Source organism: Panthera leo, chromosome A1 (assembly GCF_018350215.1).
Source record: "Panthera leo isolate Ple1 chromosome A1, P.leo_Ple1_pat1.1, whole genome shotgun sequence".
Taxonomy (NCBI): Eukaryota; Metazoa; Chordata; class Mammalia; order Carnivora; family Felidae; genus Panthera; species Panthera leo.
The window spans coordinates 6,156,076-6,171,464 of record NC_056679.1 but is presented as its reverse complement, the minus strand read 5'-3'; the positions used below and the strand labels follow the sequence as shown (position 1 = coordinate 6,171,464).

Genomic DNA, 15,389 nt, shown 5'->3' with positions numbered 1-15,389 from the left:
GAGAAACTTAACAGAAGACCATGGGCGACGGGAAGGGGAAAAAAAAGGTTAGAGAGGGAGGGAGCCAAACCATAAGAGACTCTTAAAAACTGAGAATAAACTGAGGGTTGATGGGGGGTGGGAGGGCGGGGAGGGTGGGTGATGGGCATAGAGGAGGGCACCTTGTTGGGATGAGCACTGGGTGTTGTATGGAAACCAATTTAACAATAAATTTCATATTAAAAAAAGAAAGAGCCTTATGTATAACATGAGTCAAATTTGCTTTAAAAGGACATATGTATTTACATGGGAAAGAGTCTAGAACCAATGTTACAGTGGTTGTCTCTGGGTGGAAAGATCTGGATTATTTTAATTATATTTCTGGTTGTGGTTTATCTGCATTGTATTATCTAATTTTTCTACCATGATTATGTATTAATAGAGGTGTTGTGTTTTTTTAATCTCCTATTTCGGTGCGGGGTGGGGCTGGGGGCGGGGAAGGAGTACACATTAAAAAACGCTAACTGCAAAGATGAAAGGTGTTTACCAGGCCCAGCTCTTGTGAACTGTGGGATCATCGCTTGCAAACGGAAAAGGCAGTAATTAGACGGAATGTCAAGGGATGAGCCATTCAGGGAAGCAGAATCCCTTTGGAAGAAGCAGAATCCCGGGTCTTTACCAAGCACCGGGACCCCGAATGCCCACAAAGACACCCGGAATCCGCAAAGGGCCCCACGCTATGGCTAGAAAAGTGGTTTACCTTCCGCCCTCACCAGCTGGCACGTAAGGGGTACTGGGCGTGCGCCAGGCTCCGCACTTGACCGTGTTCTCCCATCTAACCCCAATGATAACCCCGGGAGATGTACGGTGCCCGTTTGACAGTGGGGTGGCTAGCCGGTGCCAGAGCCTGGACTTGAACCCAGTCTTCCTGATCCCAGAGCCCACCTCTCTCTGCACGCCCCCTCGCTCCTTCCTCCTAGCCCCGGGGAGTGATTCTCTGGTGTGTGCACAGAGCCACTAACTAAGGCCAGGGACTAGGGGCGCTTTCCCCAACGACAGGCAAGGTCGACATCCCTTCCAGACCCCTTTCCCGGTTGGCTGTGGGCCGAGACGGTGCTGCTGGGCACCTGGCCTTGTACGTGGTGTTGATTTTGCAGCAGCTCTGAGGGGTCTGGGTCTTGACCGGTAGCGCCCCCGCGAGTTCCCATAGCAACCTGGACGCGTCCCAGCAACATCGCCAGCGAGCCACAGTCCAGAGAGGGGGGAGGGGGTGTGTGTGCAAGGTCACAGTCACGCACTGAAGGCCGTGGGAGGGGAGCCTGGCACGGGCCTCCCGCAGGGCACTTGGGACTTTTGTAGCCCGTGTTTGGCGTCGCTGCGCTTTCGCAGAGCAGCGAGCCTGGCAGGGCCCCGTGCCCACAGCCCCCAGAGCCCCTCCCCATCTGCTCTGCCCGCGCCAGTCCCGCCGGAAACAATGGCAGGGCCAGGAGCCAGCCGAGGGGAACTGGGGCGCAGGGCTGCGCAGGTTACACCGTCCCCGAGCTCCTGGGGGCGCTGTTCGCACAGACTAAGACGTGGACGTCGCCTGGGAGACTTGCGCCAGAGGCGTGGACTCCCTGTGACGGGCCCACGGGAACCTGCACCTAGGACGGTCTGTCGGGGACCCAGACAGCAGCTCCTTTACCCAGAGGACACTTTTTCAGCGAACTCAACCGTGCCAAACACAACCGAGTAAGGGATGGGAAGCACAAAAATCCGAGCTGGAAATGTGGGTTTGAAGCCAGCGTTTGAAAATCACTGGCTCTCAGGTGAAACCGGGCCCTGGGTCAGAGCAACTTGCTCGGCTCGGGCGCATCTCCCGTGTGCTAGACAAAGGCACCGTGGCCTGGGCGGCTTGTAAACCACGGAAATTTCTTTCGCGCGGATGTCGAGGCTGTCCTCGGAGACTGGGGTGCCGGTCAGCTCAGGTTGCCCTTCCGGTGCGGGCCTTTCTCTGTTCTCAGGTGGCTCCGGTGCTGCTGGGGGTGGGGGGGAGCTCTTTGGGGTCCCTTTTGGGAGATCGCTAACCCCTTGGTGAGGGTTCTACCCACATGACCCAGTCACTTCCCAAAGGCCCACGACCCGCCAGTGGGGCGCCTCATCTTGGAGTCTGTCCGTTTGTCGCTGTGCTCTGTGATGCCATTGGAGTTCAGGCCACCCCTGCTTCCCGTGGGTCTTGCTGCTCCCTGTTGTGCTCTCTTCTCCTCGTGTCACCAGAGAGCACATTGGACCGTGTCACTGCCCTAGTCACACTGTTCAGTGACTTCCGGTGCAGCCCTTGATGAGACCAGACACGACCAGGCCTGTGCCGCCCTCACCGCCCTCGTTTCTCTGCCATCCTTCTTTCCACAAACGCCCAGCAACCCCCACATCATCCTCACCCGCCTCCAAACATCTGGAACCACTCCGAGACTGTCTTGAGTACGTGCCCTGGTGCCCTGGGCATGCTATGTCTGGAAAGCTCTGCCCCACCTCTTTGCCTGGCCCACTCCTTCCTGTCCCTTCTTCAAGACAGGATTTGGACATCCTTTCCCACCAGAAGCCACCTGGATCTCTCAGTGGGCCCGTTTACCTCTTATGTCCTCCAGCAGAACCATTGCTTGTATTCTTGGTATCCCCGAGCCCGTGAAGTCGGGGTCGGGAATGTTTTATTCGCGGAGGTAGAATGGGCACTCGGGAGTAATGTAATAAATTAGCAAAATGCCAGTGGATGGTCCGACATCAACAACTCAGAAAGCACAGCCATCTGAGGACACCGCGTATGAGACCACGATCCCTGGCCACTTAGTTCCATGCCTGCATCGGAGTCCAGAACAGTCCGTTCTGACACAGAGAAGGAGAAACCAGCAGGTTCTCTGTGGAGTTCCAATTTTAACAGGATGGGTTCCAATCCTCTGCTCCCGTCAGTCTGGCCTCATTGAACAAAACAAGCAACTAGGAGGTTCCCTCCCCGGGCACCTGCCCCACTCCCCTGCCCCGCCCCCTCCCCACCGTTGAGGTCTCCGTGAGACCTTCCCAGACCGCACTATTACAGGCCTCAACTCCTGGTCCCTCAGGCCCCAGCACGTGATCTTCTGTGCTCCATTCTCCTCCACAGCTGGTATCGCTCTCCAAGCTGCAACTTGTTTTGCTTGTCTTGTTTCTTGTCTGCCGGCCGGCCGACTGCAAGCCCCGTGAGGGGCAGGGTTGACGGCTTTTTTCTCGTTTTGTTCGGGGCTGCGCCCGCAGCGCACCCCGTGTCAGGGGCACAGCTGGATTAACTCTCTGCTGAATGCACGTATATAAGACTGAAGCACATCACTGAGGGTGGACACGCAGGACACTGTGATGCAAATTTTGGAACGACATTCAGGAAGCGGGAAGCCCGGAAGCTTTGAAGCTGTGCTTGGCAGCTGGCCCGGTGGTAACAGAGAGCTCGGCGAAAGACAGAAATACCCCATCCTAGTTTTCTCTGTCTTCTCTGTCGGTGAAAATGATCTAAAAACTGAGAGGGAAGAAAGACTTATGTAATGAGATCAATTAGCTCTGAGATATTCATGAGAGAAGACAGACTCCTTTCTTCAACTTCTCTCCATCACTTCAAGCCTCCTCCTACCCCTCCTTCCAGCGGGCAGGAAATCCAGTCTCCATGATTTTGTGGAAGACTCTTCCCTACAAGGTTATTCAAGAGTCCTTGGGGGGGGGGGGGCGGGGGGGGCACTTAAAAGTGCCCACATGCCGCTCTGCATCATCTCCTTGCCCTGACCCAGGCCATGCATAAGAGGGCATGGGCCCCCCCCCAGGTAACATTTCCACTTTCTCTCCCAGACCTGGCCGGAGAGACCCATGTCAAGTCCTGGTTAACTTGAAGCGTGTGGTTCAAGAAAGGAGAGGAAACCAGCAGCTGGCGCTGAAGGCTTTCCAGGAGATCAGATGGGTCCAAGGGAGGACGTCCCAGGGAACTAGAGCGAGGCTCGTTGGAGGCATGGAGATAATTAGGAACCTTTGAGCAAATATGGGGCATGGTAAGAGACAAAAGGACCACGGATACTCAACTTGGGGGTGGGAGACACAGAACAAGGCGGAAACCAGAAACTACAGCCCAATGAACATGACCTTGAGTACTAACAAATGTCTAGGTTAGGTTAACAAACTGATGGCATGTTATTCAGCTTATGTTTGCCATGCACATTATGGAGAAGAATGAATAATTCTGGGTTGTTAACTTGTGTCCAATTAACCTCATACCTCTCTACATTTCTTGATAGATTGAGTTGCAAGATAAAAGAGTACCTTCATTTTGGCAAGATGATTTATGAGTATTCTTGATACTTACCTCTGCAGACAAGTTGGGGGGGATATTGGCCAGAGGAGTCCACACCACGTACATTGCACACTTAACTGTGCTCTGTATTGACATCACAAAGATGAATAAAACATGGTCCTTGTCTTGGAGAAACAGCCTGGTGAGTGAGACAGCTATGCAAAGAAGTAATTATGATACACTTTGATAAATGCTACAATTCAGTCATTTACAAAGTGCTGTATGTGATGGGACAAGCAGGTGACTTTGTAGCTGGTTGATGAACATTAATTATTCAAGATCAAGGTGGAGGGAGGTCTCTTCTACTGCACCACAAAGAGGTATATCAATTCTGTGTCGTCCAAACTCTTTTTAAAAACTTACATGGAGACATCAAGGTCACGTTGATCAAATTTGCCAATGACGTCGTCAACTTGCGGAGGAGAGCGAAAACATTGGCTGTGGGGCAGGATTCAGAATAACCTCCCAAATCTAGAAGAGTGTGTCCACACTAACAGATAAAACCGAAAAAGAAAAAATATAAAGTCTTGACTTCTATTCAGTTCTGGAAAGGTTCTAGAGGGTTTGGATGTCTTCAAGGTCAATGTAAACCAATCTTACTAAAAGTTGAACAAGCAATGTGGGCGCTTGTTCAGACTGCAATAACAGCAGTCTGATGTCCGGAACGAAGAAGGCATTCGTTCCACTTCTATTCCATACTGATTAGACCACTTCTGGAATATGGTACTTTGTTAATTAAAGGCACTCAACCAGGGTGGCAAAAAATCCACAAAACCCGAGAATTGTTGGGAGACGTAAGGATCTAGGTCTTTCTCCATCCTGGCAGCACAGCCGAAGCCTCAAACGAGACCCATCCTTCGGTGCAGTCCCTGTCCGTCCTCAGAATGAAGGAGACTGTGCGGATGAGAGCCCTTGCCCCGTGCATTCATGAGACCTAGACATAGTTTTAACTCTGTACTAAGGGGGCCGTACCCGCTCTGATGGTGTCACCCAGCCGCTCGTTTTCTTCCCCTTACCGGGAGGAATGGCGGACTTCCTTTTGCTCCAGTCTCCTGGGTATTCTGGGCTTTCCCCATACCCGTTTCCTTAACTTCAGCTGGTACCTCATGCCGGCTTTCTGCCCCCACCGTCTAGCCCCCCACTTCTGGAGGTCAGGCCGGTAACATTGCAGTTGGAGGCTCTTGAATAAGGTGGTCTTGTGTTCACTCTGTTTTCGCACGCCTGTCCTTCCCATCCTGCCCCAGTCTCTGCTTCTCAGATCTTGATGGCTGTTGGACCTGGGTGTGCCAAGCCCCCAGTTGATCTTAAATGTTAGCTTCACTCCTGCCTCATACCTGCTCTAAACTGTACCCCGAACACTTGCAAGCGTGCCTTCGTGTATACACACACACACATCTGCACACATACACACGCAAGTACACTCCTACTCACAAGCCGCCGGCTCCCTTGCCCTGGGCTATCCTCCCAACCCCTGAGTTCAGAGGCCTTTGATTTATTGTGCCAAGGGGTGAACCAGGGCAGATGGGTAAAAACACTTCTGTGGCAGATTCCAGCTCAGTAAGAGAAACAATGTCGTAAAGGCTCTGGCTTAGGGATACTGTGAAAGGGATTTCTAAATTTATGGGGAGTTAAACCAGGCCAGTGTCCCCCAAGTCTGGCTTTCCACCAGCTGACTTAAGTGCAGGTTCCAGGGCCGACTCCAAACGTACTATGTGAGAATTCAGAGTAGGAAGTAGGGCTCTGTATTCTCAGCAAGTAAACCATTTGATGCAGCTGGGCCTGAGACTGGCATTGGGATTAGATTATTTTCTCTGAAGCGAAGATCACATTTTTGCTTTTTCATAATGATGATTCTGGGAAACAAAAGAACTCTTCAAAATGTTAAGGAGTTTAAAAGGTTAAGTTTCAGAGTTCTTCATTTCTTAACACTGCTGGCAACATCGGGATTGCTATTCATGTTCAAGGATGCTGTTGCTGTTGGGGATTACTTCCTGCTTGTACGGCAGCTAAAAGGTCAAGTGCATGAGCACCAGGCCTTTCCAAAGTCTGCATTCCCAGAGTGTTTCAGGAAGAATTCCTTAGGGCACTGTCATGGCCTTGCCTTGGGAGCACAGCCATAGCCATGGCCTGCCTCTGTCAATGCTGGGAACAGTCCTGAACATCTGTACGTCCCTCTTGAACCGGTGAGCCCTATAGGTGAATCCACAATGTCAGGGCCAGGAGCCAGCACATGACAAATGGCTGTTCTGACTAATTGTGCAGGAGATCAGACCCCACCTCCATTGAGAAGTCAACCCATCCTCCTCTGTCTCACAGACTGACCTCTATTCTTCTTCTCCTTAACGAAAAAGGAATTTTGAACTCCCGTCATTCAGTACCTGAGATTAACATCTCTCTATAATTTTAAGTATATATATCACATATATAAATATATATAATACATTTCTTTCATCTATCATCTATCTATCTATCTATCTGTCTATCTATCTATCTATCTACTTATCTACCTATAATGCCTGAAATTTATCTGGCCAATTCCTAACTCTTATATCAGGGACATATGCTCTCTCTTTTTCAGTATATCACCTTGCCACAAATAAAATTTCCCCAATATCCAAAAAGAGGCTAATAATATTATAGTCACAGAAGAACCATTTTACTTCTTAGCATTACATTTCATCCCACCATACACAGATTCAAATAAATATATGCAAATAAACTAGAACCCGTTTTAGTAACACTGGATTAAAAGGGACTTTTTATTGAACAAGTCCCAAACAGTTGCAGTAATAGCTACAATAACCTACGTGCTGGGGACGGAGAGAGAGGACAAGTGGAGGAGGGAGCATCCAAGGGCTTAGATGTCCCTGGAGCTCTTCATAGGAATGAATGTGCATTCAGAAGTCAGAAATCCCACAACAGCTGTTCAGGGCCTGGATGCCCATGAAATCCACCCACCTCAAATCCGAGGCCTCCGGGGGATTTATGCACAAATTTGGAGAATAAAAACGGGTTTTCTTACATCAAAACAACGCACCAAGGGAGCCAGAGGCTCTTTGGCGCTCCTGAGGCAGCGAGAGCGTGTGCGGGGTCCCGCTCGCCCTGCCGTCTGCAGGACAGGGCCAGGGTGGTGCCCCTCCCCCTCTGACCCGACCAGGAGCTTGGCCATCCCTCTGGGGCCCCTTTGTCTGTCTCAGCATCAGAAAGGGTGGCACACGGGACAGGTCAGTGCCGCATTCTGTCAGAGACATCACTGATAGAGCTTTGACAAACACTTCCTCAGCCTGGGGAGTGGCCAGCCCTACAAGGGCCATATATCACCCTTGCTCTCGGGCGAGCCACGTCTATGTTCGTCATACCGGCCGGTCTGTGCGTCAGATTGCATATCAGGCAATGAGAGTTTGGCTCCTCATCCCTTCCTAGGTGCAAATCAAACTTGGGGATTTGGAGGCAAGCTCCGGGAGGGGGTGTGTGGGTGGGGCCAGCCGTCCAGGTAGCTTGGTGCCTGGGAGCTTCCTCAGAGAAGTCCCTTGGCCCTAAAATATCTTTTTCAACAGGAGGCCATGGTATCCGAGTTCCCACCATTAGAGTTACTTTTTAGTTAAACTACTTCATGAAGCCACCGCTTAACGGAAGGAGGAAGGAACAATCTAATGATTCCACGAGTGGTTGTCTAGTCTCAGTTGGTTTACAAGATGAGTTGCGTAGATCTAGAAGAAACCAGGAACAGGTAAGTCAGGCCCGTGGGTGTGGCTTGGGGGACACTCTGCCCCTGCACTTGTGAATGAGGGCTTTGAGCAACCAGCAGGGGGCGGGAGGAGGGGTGGGGCGGGAGGAGTAGAAGAGGTCACAATAGGCTAGGGATCTGGAGAGTGAATAATCGTCCCAACAGAGGTGAGGTCACAGTGGACTCTACAAGCCATTTCTATGTGTTCCAACGAAGGGGAGGAAATGCAAGGAGAATCGATCGAAAAGCAGCACAGGATCATTCGGGAAAACAACTTTTTTTCCCCCTCACCAGAAATCGTTTGTTGATTGTTGTGCTCGGGCTCTGGACAAAAGAGAACCGCCGATTCAATCTCTGCCTCTTTCACAGCTTGCCAATCAAAGAGAGGCACAGAAGTAGGACACAGAGAGCAGGAAGAAACATCTAAACGTGAATGGCGGTGAGATATTTATAGCGTGTGGAGCTCTGGAATGCACAGCTGCAACCCGCAGGGAAATGAGCAGTGGGCAAACCTATCTGTCAATCCAGCCTGCACTCGGTCCCTCGTGTTCCGATGCGCAACGGCCGGGTGCCCAGCCCTGCACGGGGAGTCTTGAGGTGTGTAAACATGGGAGAAATCATGGTCCTCAGTCTGAAGGAGGTCACCATGAGAGGAGAGCTAAGCCAGACACGTGATTGAGTGGTGACAGCACACAAGTGGAGTCAGGCAGGCTGTCATCCGATTTCAATTTCACGGTGCCACTCTGAGCCATTGTCTCCTTTTCTGTAACAAGAGGTGATAGTATGCACCACCCAGGGTTGTGTAAACGTTTAAGGAGCTAACAAAAAGTCCTAATGCAACGACTGATCTCATAAATGTTAGTTTTCCTCCTTTCTTCCACAAATTACTCTTAATGCGAAGCAGGAAGTGATGTGACACAAGAAAAATGCTCCGAGTTCGGAGAATGGAGGTGCAATTATTGGCAGCTGGGGAGCTCCAAGAAGAAGTTCAGGGCAGGGGTGGCATTTGACCCTGGCTTTGAAGATGGATGGATTTAAGTATGTAGAAACAGGGGATGAGGAATTCCAGACAGGGAACAACATGGACAAAGTCCCGGGGCAGGTGAATGCTGGAGAGGTAGATAATGTTGGGAGAAAATCAGGGGTCATGTCATTTAGGACTTTGATGCTAGGCTAAGGTGAAGCCTCGGTTATAATCAAGGGTATTTGAGCTGGAAGGTGAGATTGTACAGAACTGTTTTTTATAAATATAAATCCTATGGCTGGGTTTCTTTTCTTTCTTTCTTTCTTTCTTTCTTTCTTTCTTTCTTTCTTTCTTTCTTTCTTTTTTTTAAATTTTATTTATTTTGAGAGGGGTAGGGGATTGGGGGGAGGGCAGAAAGAGAGAAAGAGAAAATCCCAGGCAGGCTCTGTGCCGTCAGCAGGGAGCCCAACGTGGGATTCCATCCCATGAACCGTGAGATCATGACCTGAGCCGAAATCAAGAGTCAGATGCCCAACTAACTGAGCCACGCTGGCATCCCTGGATTTCTTTTCAGTGGAAGAGGAACTCTTATCAATTCCGGAGGCCAGAAGGTATGACAATAGGTAATGATGGTCTCAAACTGTGGAGGTGAAATGGAATAAGAGGTAGCCGGGAGATTCAATAAGCAGGACGTATGTGTGAAGAGTGTAGAGGAACTCGGTCTATGGGAAAGATGAAGACAGTAGAGAAGATATGGATGTCAAGCTGGTGGAGCCTATTCCGGACTATTCGCATTTTTCAGAGGAAAGAAACTTCAGGCCACTGGGATACTGAACTGGAGCACAGAAGAGAGGTCTCAGGTAGAAAGATCTGCCTGTGAGTCACCAACGTCAAGGTTGATGGAGATGATGAAGGGAAGAGGAGAGGGTGGAGGAGAGCTCTGGGGATGTGGACGTTGTGGGGACAGGGGAAGAGGAGGTGAGAGATGAGGAAGGCATATCGGAGAAGGACAGGAAGCTGCGGCCAATGAAAGGAGACCTCCTAATTCAAAAAGATACATGTACCCCCATGTTTATTGCAGCATTAATTACAATAACCAAGATATGGAAGCAGCCCAAGTGTCCACTGGTAGATGCGCGAATAAAGGAGAGGTGGTACGTATATACAATGGAATATTACGTAGCCCTAAAAAAGGATGAGATCTTGCTATTTACAACAACATGGATAGTCCTAGAGGGTGTTATGCTATGTGAAAGAAATCAGACATAGAAAGAGAAATACCAAAGAAAACAAATGCAAAACAAAACCCAGAAACCGACCTGCAGATACGGAGAACAAACTGACTGATGGTTGCCAGAGAGGAGGGGGTGGGGGGATCGGCAAAACGGGCAAAGGGGAGCAGGAGGGACGGGCTTCCGGTTATGGGGTGAGTAAGTCACAGGGATGAAAGGCACATCATAGGGAATATAGTCTATGATATCGTCGTTGTGCTGCATGGCGACGGACAGCAGCTACACTTGTGGTGAGCACAAAATCATGCATAGAGTTGTAGTATCACTACGTCGTATGCCTGAAACGAATGTAGCATTGTGTCAACCATAATTCAACTTGAAAAATGCCAGAAAAAAAAGGAAAAGAAGAAAAAAGAGTTCTTGGTAGAGGGGGAGGTCACTAGCGACCAGTGGTGCAAAGGCCAAAGAAAACAAGGAACAAGAGCGTCAGTTTCCAATTCAAAGCTCATTGATGGTAGGGGCGCCTGGGTGGCTCAGTCGGTTGGGCGTCCGACTTCGATTCAGGTCATGATCTCACGGTTCGTGGGTTCGAGCCCCACGTCGGGCTCTGTGCTGATGGCTCAGAGCCTGGAGGCTGTTTCGGATTCTGTCTCCCTCTCTCTCTGCCTCTCCCCTGCTCGCGCTCTGTCTGTCTCTCTCTCTCCCTCTCAAAAATAAATAAACATTAAAAAAACCTCATTTATGGCATCTCTTTTATACTTTTACTCATTTTTCTTGATGGATTTTTTTTTTTTTTTTTTTTGCTTTTGGATTCCACACGGATAGCTTTCGTAGTCACAACAACAACAACCACAAATTCCTAAGGATCTTGAAGAGGTAAAACCCAGATTGTAAAGGCCCAAGAGACACTATGGCACTGGGAGACACAAGCAATGATTGTGGACTGCTCCTTGAGAAGTTCTACAACAAATAGAAGGAGAAAGATAGTTCAAGTTAAGGTCAGAGCTAAGGGGAAGGCTGCAGTGATGCCCCAGAAACCTCCTACCTCTGGCAGAGCTGGTTTAAATTTTCAGAGATTATGCGCGCTTCTTGTTCAACTGGCTTGACACACTCCCACGGTGGATGTGTTTACACTGCAGACATCGGCAAATGCTACCGATCAACCACCTGCCCTCACGCCCAGCCGGTTGTGAAACCCTTCGCCTCTGTGAAGATGGAGAAGGTAAGCATGTTTCTACGCAGGGGGATTGAAAAGTGGGTTACGGTAGAGAGATAGGAGTTGGGGGTAAGGGAGAGGAAGCAGATACAAGGTTTAGGGGGGTCCAGGCCTCACGGAGCCAGGAGGGGATATGGAGGCTGTGGAGGAGGCAGGATTGTGGGGACGGGATGTTGGAAGCATCACTACACAGACTCAGAGGAGAGAGGTAAGAAATTCCCTGACCTACCTGCCTCAACTGAGCTAACAAGCACCCCCTCCATATCTCAGCAACTGAAGGAAGTTAGGTCAAATGACAACAACAAAACCCCCGAGAGGTATCCTTAAGGAAGAAATCATTTTAACTGACGTTGGAAAGCCACGCCTTCGTTAGGGTATTTCTTTGGGTTGTTGTGCTTAATGCCTTAGAAGTTTCATCACTGCCCCTGCTGAGACTTGTGATGGTAACCCCTGTGTTTTAGAAGATCCCTCAATCCCATTACCCATGAGAGCAGCTCAGTCATCCCAAGCCAGAACTGGGCAAGAAGGCACATTATGAATTTGGGGAAACACTTTGGCGAAACACGACCCCCCAGATACAACGCACTCTGTATCTCCTTACTTAGGAAAAAAGGAACAATCCAGCTGAACACAGCCACCATCACTGGAATCTGAGGCTAACGTGAAACTTACCTCTGTGGGGACTGTAACCCTAAAACCAGAGCTGAAGTTTCTTTTCTCAAATAAGATGTTTGAGGTTTGCTCTTTCCTGATACTCCTGTGATACATTCCTGACCTTTCGGAATTTTTATTTAATTTAAAAGGAGTTACAACAGAAGTACGTCTTATCCTAAACGTATTTACCCTTCATTATAGGTTTTATTAAAGTTCTGTGTAGGTACACACACGCAAGGAAAGTTCAAGGAAGGATGGGAGAGAGAGAGAGAGACAGAAAGACAGAGGGGAGGACGGAGGACGGAAAAGAGCATGCTTGGCCCGCGCTTGGGTCCCAGAACCAGGTGTGATTTAAGCTTTCCGTAATGACCCACTGTCACATCTCTCAGGGCCCCTGCACTCGCTGTGGAAAACAACAGAATTTCACAACGTTTCAGGGCCGCTGGTGGGAGAAGGCGACCAGCTGTTTCCTTGCTTAAGACGACAGTCCCACAGGCTCCCTTGCAAATGTCAGAAATGTCAGACCTACTCCCAGACAAATACCTCAGGAAAGACATTCTCAGGGCAGCTGAGGACACTGGTTCTGTTCCCTCGTATCAATAGTGCCTTTGACTAATGCACTTGGCTCTCGGCTGCTGAGACTTCCAGTGGGGAATGCTTTGCAACTCTATATGGTACATCATCTGGCCCATAAATAAAAACCCGCTTTTCTTTCCTTTGAGGATAAACAGTGTCGTCAATGGACTGGAGCGGGGTGGGAGGGAGGGTGTCGGGTGGGGGCTGTGCAGTTCTCGAAGTAAGACAGAGCCCGAGATCTTGGACTCAAAGTTCGGGGAAGGGTCACCCTTTTTGACTGCAGGTTTAAAATAAGGAGACTTTCGCTGTCATAGCTCAGTGTGAATTAACTTGGAAATGTGACATGCTGTGAAAAGAAGCCAAAATGACATGGCAGAAACGGGCATAATAGTCATAACAGAATCTAAAAAATGTGAGGTGGGTAATGAGAATTTCTCAGTGTGTCCCTGGCACTGTCCCCAGGGAGGAGGGGGGGGGGGCGCGGTATCATGGTGCCTGGTCTGCTTGGCATTCTTTTTTTTTTTTTTTTAATTTTTTTTAAACATTTATTTATTTTTGAGACAGAGAAAGAGCATGAACGGGGGGAGGGCCAGAGAGAGAGGGAGACACAGAATCCGAAGCAGGCTCCAGGCTCTGAGCTGTCAGCACTGAGCCTGATGCGGGGCTTGAACTCACAGAGCGCGAGATCATGACCTGAGCCGAAGTCGGACGCTCAAGCAACTGAGCCCCCAGGCGCCCCCTGCTTGGCATTCTTATCGTGAGCTAATAATTTGGCATCCCGGTTTCTAAAGGGGTGTGAATCTGTTCATCAGGGTTCGAGCAGATCTAGGTTGTAAGAGAATTTCTGAGTCTATGTTTTCAAAAACCAGCAATGGTTTTGGTATCCATGATCTCGTTGGAATTTCCGAACATTATTACTTATCCTCCCACCTTCACGCCGCCACCGCCCTCAGCACCCCCGTGGCGTAAATAATGAGATTGAGGCTTCAAGAGGTTAAGTAACTTGCCCGAGGACAGCAGCTGGTAGCTGGCAAGTGGCAGACCTGGAATTTGAGTCCAGGGTTTATCTGGCTTCAAAATCCAGGCATTCGATCGATTCCTGAGACCCTGAGGCTCGGAAGGGCCGGGCGTAGAGACACAGAATAGAAAGAGACCAAGAGTCTTGCGAGCTGCGAGCCAGGAACTGGGGACGAAGACCAAATACATACGAGAAATATACCTTGGTCATCTGAATGACCAAATGTGCATTTCTTATAAATCACAATATCGCAGCAAGCGAATTCTACTGTGACGTGATTATTGCTTTGATGGAAAGTGTGAGAGGGTAGAGTGGGCACTAGCTGGGGGAGATCCAAACTATGCCCGGGAGAGCCAGAAAGAACTTGCTATGGTGTCAACTTCTACTCCCCTGGCTTTTCCTCAACAGCCTGTTAAATTTGACGAACCTCTTCAATATTTTTAAAAATAAATACTTGGATCCCCCAGTTCTCCCTAGCAACCCGCTCTTTCCTCTGTCTTCCATTTCAGACCCGAACTGCCTGCTCACTGTCTCCGTGTCCTTCCCATTCATTGCTTGGCCTTCCACAGCCGGGCCCTGCCCCACCACCACAACGATCTCCTGTTTGGCGATTCCAACGGACTCTCCTGTCTTCATCATGACTGACTTAGAGGTGGCATTTGATGGTGTTGACCATCCCTTTCTCTAAAAGATCGCTTGTTCCTTTGCTTCTCTGTACTACATTCTCCTGGCCCACCTCCACCTCTTTGACCGTTATTTCTTAGTTTCCATCAAGGCTTCCTGCTCTCTGCTCATCCCTTCCATAACTACAAGCCCTCCTTGCCCTTCTGTGTGATCACCCTCGTTCACTCCTTGGCTTCAGCTGACATCGGTGTGGGCGTTACTTTGAACCGTACATCTCGTCTAGATCTCTTCTGAATTTTCGTCTTGGGTGTTCAGTTTCCTTGTAGACACTCTACTAGAATGGACTGTACAAAAGCTAACCATGCACCATCCCGGACTCAGCTTTCCCTCCCACGCTTGCTCTTCCTTGCATCTGCCATCTTGAAAAATGTCACCAGCAGTCACCCAGTCACCCAAGCTGGGATCCAAGGAGTCCTGACTCTCCATCATTCTCTTACGCGGCACCCTCCAACACATCCAGCTATGCTGCCTTAATATGTCTCATGACCCTTGCCTCGACGTTACCCCACAGAACACAACTCATGGTTTATCTTATCTGAGTGACTGCAATCGTCTCTTAATTGGCTTCTTAGCCTTCGATCTAGCTGCTACCACCCTTCAATCTGTCTTCCAGACTAATATTTATAAAAGACCAAACTGAACCTGTTTATTACAGCTCAAAACTATTCAGTAGTTGCTCTTTGTTTATAGGATGAAACTTGAGCGCCCAAGCGTGTGGTATGAGACCCTTCAACATCTTCATCTCTGGACATGCTCTTCCTGGAAACTCATGTTTTGACCGGCCACTTGCGTTTCCTGGAATGTGTCTGGCTATTTCCAGCTTGTGAGGTTCTGTTCTTTGGCTCTTGCTGCTTAGAACTGCTTTTCTCTCCTTTATTACTTGGCAAATAGCTACCTATCTTTCAAGACTTGGCTCTGATAGCATCTAGCCTGCTCCCCCTCCCCTGGTGAGAATCAACCTCGCAGAAGAGGAAGTTCCGCGTGCAGAGTCCCTATC

General features: G+C 49.4%; 1 long non-coding RNA gene across 3 annotated transcripts; it reads left to right on the top strand.

Moving 5' to 3' along the window:
• Positions 1 to 1,302: 1,302 nt before the first annotated feature.
• LOC122219070 lies at positions 1,303 to 12,814 on the top strand. Of its 3 annotated transcripts, none has more exons than XR_006202282.1 (7): positions 1,303 to 1,710; positions 3,826 to 4,022; positions 4,266 to 4,463; positions 7,879 to 8,051; positions 8,343 to 8,487; positions 11,070 to 11,466; positions 12,504 to 12,814. It is a non-coding gene; the product is annotated as an uncharacterized LOC122219070 (long non-coding RNA). The 3 variants fall into 3 exon arrangements; XR_006202261.1 differs by having other exon boundaries at positions 8,343 to 8,645; XR_006202272.1 differs by lacking the exon at positions 1,303 to 1,710 and adding an exon at positions 3,383 to 3,676 and having other exon boundaries at positions 8,343 to 8,645.
• Positions 12,815 to 15,389: the final 2,575 nt, after the last annotated feature.